Here is a 6,000-nt window from a genome sequence, read left to right as displayed (position 1 = left end):
AATTGACAGAGGACGATGTCGTGAGTGGCGTAAAAATATGATTGGTCATTCCAAATTGGGGGAAAATTAAAATAAAAAAGCTGGATTTAAAGAGCTTTGGTACATTCATAAGATCTGATTTATTATATGTGATCAAAATGAGACCATAGCAGCATGTGAAAATGGTTTCATAAGCATCTGGAATTTTCCCTTGTGATGCAACGGCAGTGCAGAATTTCCCTGCCTACTGTTAGTGAGTGTACTGAACATATGGTTGCTCAATTAATTTGGTGATTTATGTTCATGAGAGAAAAAAACAGAACAGTCAGAACAGAGGACACTGACTGATGCCAGTTATACACAGGTAAACTTGAATACTATAAACTATGGCTGCTTTTTCCAAAGTGAATATATGCAAGGTTTTGGGCAGCAGAACATTGGGGTACATATTTGAATTGAAGGCTGGAGTGTGAGATTCTCACAGGGCTTCTTTTACCCCATCAGCTGCACTGCAGCTGTCCTGGCACAGCGCCACCCAAAGGAGAGGAGGAATAAACAGTGTCTGGCAGTCACAGGAACTGCTGTCCAGGCGACATCCCCACAGACAGCTATTCCTTTTTATTTTGGATCTTTTCCCTCAGTAATGAATTGTTGCCACAATTCATATTCTGACCACCATAGAGTGCTGCATTCATCACCATAGAGTGTTCCATAGAGTGCTCCATTCATCCTCCTGAAACAAATGCCAATATTTAATAGGAATTATATTTGGTTGGATGTAAAATGCACTTACTGTTCAGTTGTTCTGTACACAGTTCTGTACGTCTCCTGTCTGTTCTGGCCCCACGATGGTGGAATGACCTCCCAGTGGAGGTCAGAACAGCTGAGACCCTGACCCACTTCAAGCGACAACTGAAGACTCACCTCTTCAGGCTACCACCTCTCCCCATCCCTCCCTACCTCCCTGTAATCTCTAAATTGACTGTAAGCTTAGGGTTGTAACTAGGTAGCTGTTTCGTAGTTGACTTAGTTAATGCACTTGTCTTAACTACTGCTTGTATTTTTGCATAGAATGCGTTGTTGCTGTTCTTGTTTGTGTTAGTGTTAATCAGTTTAACCTACAGGGTCCAAGTTGAACTATGCAGTTGTTCCCTGCACTTGGAATGGTACTTCTCTCTAGGGTTTTCGACACACTTGTTCCTGGTTATGGTTATACACTTCGTTGTACGTCACTCTGGATAAGAGCGTCTGCCAAATGCCATGTAATGTAATGTAATGTAATGTAATACACACTTGTTGGTTGGTATAAGCTCGATCAATCAAAGAAAACACTCTCCATATATTTAATTAGCAAATATGTGACTTTTTCAAGGAAACAAGTCATGTCAATCACTAACTTGCACACACTTGTTTGAGAAAAAGCTTGCAGCTGACTAGAACTATTTTTCACTCTTTTTCACCAACCCAGAGAACCAGCCAAGTACTAGCACTGGGGTAATTTCAGCCACAGTCAGCACCTGCATAATCAGGATTCGATTTTGGCTATCGAGGGCATTTCTTATTAAGAGGAAATTCTTCTCCTGGATATACCATTTGTGAAATCCCCTGTAAATACTCATCTAAAGAGCATAGTATTAATACACTTCATGTATTTACAGGGATATAGTAAGTTATGTGTCATTCATGCATTAACACCAGAAAGGAAAAAATAGTTGAGGAAACAATGAAAATAAATCCACGCAGTCAAATATTCAAGTATTGATGTGTTGTTACTGCGTGCTAACATCTATTTTTAATGCCCTCACTCCCACCTCTATCTTTGAGTGACTGTTTTTAACTCTGTTGGAAGATATGACTCTCCTCTTTGGATAAATTACGCCCAAGGTAAATAAAGTTGCACCATGTGACCCAGCAACACATCCATATTAACAGTGTTTACTCATTGATGTCATAGCCAAAGATATGATGTCATATTCACTTCCTCTCTGGCTGCAGAGTTTGGCCATATTAGCATAGCGAAAAGTGAGTCATCAATTAGCACTAAAATAGTAACACAATAGCAATGTATGTCCCCCCATAACATTTGTATGTTATACCCATGCCTGGAATATTGCTTGTTGATGTTATCTGATGACATACACTATGTATACAACACTGTACAAGGCATTGTAAACTTGCACATTACAAAACTGTCCATGCAGACAATTCACGGATATTTATTTTCCAGATGGGATATGGTGTTCATTAACTACAAAGCACATTAAATTGATAAATCAGTCATGTATATGCAAACCAGAATGTCTTTATGACACAGCACTCAAAAACTCCAGTGGTCCACTGCTTAATCAGATTAGACAAATCTGATTAAGAACAGCTGCTTGAATATTTGACATTTACCATTTTAATATTTATCATAGATAATTTCTAGTTAGTTTTGATATGCACAGCACATTTTTCTACACAAATTCAGCTATAGCCCATGTTTCGGTGAGATATTTCACAATACACCAAAATGTGTGTTTACATTTCACTACAAGTATCAATTAGGCCTTATAATAGCATAATAGAAGTGTTTTCAGGAAGACAGGTTGCAAAATATCATTGGGGCTAACGTAAACAATGGACGTACATCCTTTGCATAATACTCCCAAAAAACCTCCCAGATATGACTGGATGCATGACATCTTCTGCAAAAACAGGCTCAGCTGGGTACATATGGAAATGTTATTGCATGGAAACATCATTGAGCGGCGGGCCAACCCTGGGAAGCTGACTCATCAGAGAGGAAACACTCCGGCACATAAACCACACTGATCGGACGTGCCTCCGTTCCTCATAACAGGTCCTCAGCCAGCAGCTCCAAGAACAAAACAGAGAGGGAATGCGCATGGGAATAATGCGCATCCTCTTGGACCCCTTTTGGAGCATCATTGCCATTCATGCTGTAAAGTTATCTGACAGACATTTCAACGGGCTTGCGTTTTGTGTTACATCTTGAACATGGGAATCTTGAATCTCTCTGGGACCTCGAAATACTTTGTGGTGGCCCATCCACATTTTATTCCCATGAACATCTTGTTACAAGCCTGGTGATCATAGCATAATGTCATGTTTGTCCCTGCTCCTCCTCCATGACAGGCCATACTGACAGATAGTGTGCTCAGTGCTTTGACAGATGTGTCTTACTGTGCCTGATGGAATGGTTCAATGAGTCAGTGCCAGGAGGAAGGGGGAGGAGGTTTAAAGACCGAAACAGCTGAATGACAGAGGAGAGAAAAGAGAGGAGGATAAGGAGAAGGAGGGAGAGAGAGAGTTTGGGTTTTAACAAACTTTTATTGTACAATACCTATAGCCATTCAGCAACAGTAAAAATAAAGAAACCACCAAATCAAATACCAAGACGCACATACAAAAAAAGAAACAAAGTGAAAAAGGAACAAGAAAAAGGAAAGGAGAAAAAGTCAAACAAAGCAACAGAATGTAAACCTTTACAGAAAGAAACACACGATCATTTGTATCTCCATCATCTCAGTATGTTGCTAAATATTACATCTCCTCCCTCCAGATTACACATAGCCTCCCCATGACACCAACTATCCTGAAAAAACCCTAGATTCTGCATCTTTATTTAATCAATAACAACTCAAGAGATTTATACATCTCAATGATGTTAACCGTTAACCCCCGTTTCTACTTTTTTCTTTCTGCTGAGGTGCATGGCCATCTTAGCCTGCCCCAGCAAGAAATTAACAATGCAGCCCACTTTTCTTCTTTTCTTGCCGGAACTATGAACACTTCCCCAAGTTTTGCCACCGACGAGCTAACCATGCTTGAAAGGGAACCCAGCCTAGCCTAACACAGTCTTTCAATCAGTGGAAATTGTCTCTCTGACACCTCAGAAAGGGCAGCCCCTGCCCACTGTGGGGTTCATGAGAGAGACTAAAGCATTGACTGGTACAACCCCAAGGAGAACTTTCCTCTGCAAGTCCGCTGCATGCTAACACAAGGGCAGCTTCTACAGGGCAGTTTCTCTCTGCAGTGGCAGGTTTCAGCAGCAACCTGGGAAACAGCTCCTCCGTGTCAGTGTCCCCACTTCCCCCCTCTTGCAGTATCCTCCAATCTTCTGTGGTCAGGGCACTCCTATATTTCTCCAGAGGGAGAGAGAGAGAGAGAGAGAGGGGGGGGGGAATGGGGAGAGAAGGACTTACATTATTACAGTTCCAGGACTACAGTGCTGGAACTGTAATAATGCCATTTAATCTTCAATGCTGTGGCTAAAAGGTTAAAAGCGACACAATTTCTCAATCATCTTATCATCATTGTATTATAAACCCTGGATATATAAATTGTTATGTACTGTTAGCATCTCACGTCTCATTTATCAAGTGTGACAATGTATGCATAAGTATGATCTGTAAAATTAGCATCCAGAGGGACTTGGCACAGAGGTCTGAGTCATTTATACCACCGCCTCCATTTTTTTGACTTACCATTTGTTGGAGTTAAATAGGTAAATTAATATCTGCCCTGATAAAAACAAAACAGGGAGTTACAAATCTTATATAAAAGAGGCATAAGATGCACAGTATGTCAATTTTCAATTTGAAACACCATCGCTGTATGAGGAGGAAGGGCTTCCAACCCCGCCCTGTAAAAACTGAATACCAACATTTAATGTACAGTTGATTGTATTTGACTGAACATCTAAACCACGTTCGAATGGAATGCTATACAATAATGTTTGTGCGAAGGTATGAGCACGCTGCAACAGGAAAGAATCCGTCTGTTGGGCCTGCCATTCGAAACGTGCAAGCTTGTGCCTTTCAGAGCACAGTCAGCAGAAAGCCTCATCTGTCTCTTTATTCTTTGAGGCTAAAATGGGATCTCACAGACTAAAGAGGGGATCCGGGTCCCAGATATAAGCGGCCTGCATTGCCGGGCACACAGGACCACGTCCTGTTTGTGCGCGCGTGTGAGACCTGGTGGCGGACGCTGCCCCTGTGTGCTGGACGTTATGCTTAGTGTGCAGCATGCTCGCTGAACTCTTCCTGCTTGCCACATGAGGTCACCAAGCACCAATCAGAGTGGCTGGGGGAATGGGGAAACATCACGGCCTAGTCACTTTCTCTGTTCTCTGTCACCTGCCTCTGCAGCGGACCAGTTGAAGAGATAGAAACCGTGGGGTCAGTTGACTTATTCATCTACCTGATGGAACTTCTTAGTGATAACTACTAAAAATCCCCCAGTAGGGACAGTGAGTATGACACATGCTCTCCCTTCTGACAGAGATTAGTAATACGGAGGAAGAGAGAGGAAGTTGTGGCTTCTCATGGCAACTGTCACCAAGGAAGTATGCCTGTCAAAAACAGTTGGTTGGAATGTTTCCTGTCAATGAACTTCATCAGTCTAATTCCCTCCCATTCTGTGGTAAGTGCAAGAAAAGAGCACAGAATTGTAGAATGCAATCCAGATTTCATACATGCAAATGCACGAGGAACTTTCAGTCTCCCATATAGGCAACATTTCATCATGTATTTGTTTTGTGTGAACAGTGCCATCTGCTGGCCTTAAGCTTGTATCACTAAGCAGCTTCCCCAGGCCAATGGCAAAATCTTCTCATTCCTCTCAGTAGAACCGCCAAAGAATGCTATACCCAGGAATTTTAGCATCTAGGTTCATGCCTCCAGCTTCCTGTGGGAACACATCTAAACAGGGTCGGGAAACTCTGAACTGTAAGGCTGAGAATGACAGCATTCCTTGCTCTACCAGACTGTCCTCTCATCGATATCCTCATTTGGGAACTCTTGGGATTCATACGTTGAAATGAGCAGCTATTTAAAGCTAAAACCAGGGCTGTTGTGGCCCACAATGGTGGGTTTGATTTTTTCTTGCTCTGAATATGAGGGCACGGTTCAGGGCTCATGTATGTTGGAAAGAACAAACGGAAGAAGAAGCAGAGTATACTTGTGGGGGGTTCAATGGACACCAGTACCCTTCTGAGTGACACCCCTATCCTGCCCC

Source organism: Anguilla rostrata, chromosome 1 (genome assembly GCF_018555375.3).
Source record: "Anguilla rostrata isolate EN2019 chromosome 1, ASM1855537v3, whole genome shotgun sequence".
Lineage (NCBI taxonomy): Eukaryota > Metazoa > Chordata > Actinopteri > Anguilliformes > Anguillidae > Anguilla > Anguilla rostrata.
The sequence above is the reverse complement of the archived record's forward strand: the minus strand, read 5'-3'. Positions refer to the sequence as shown.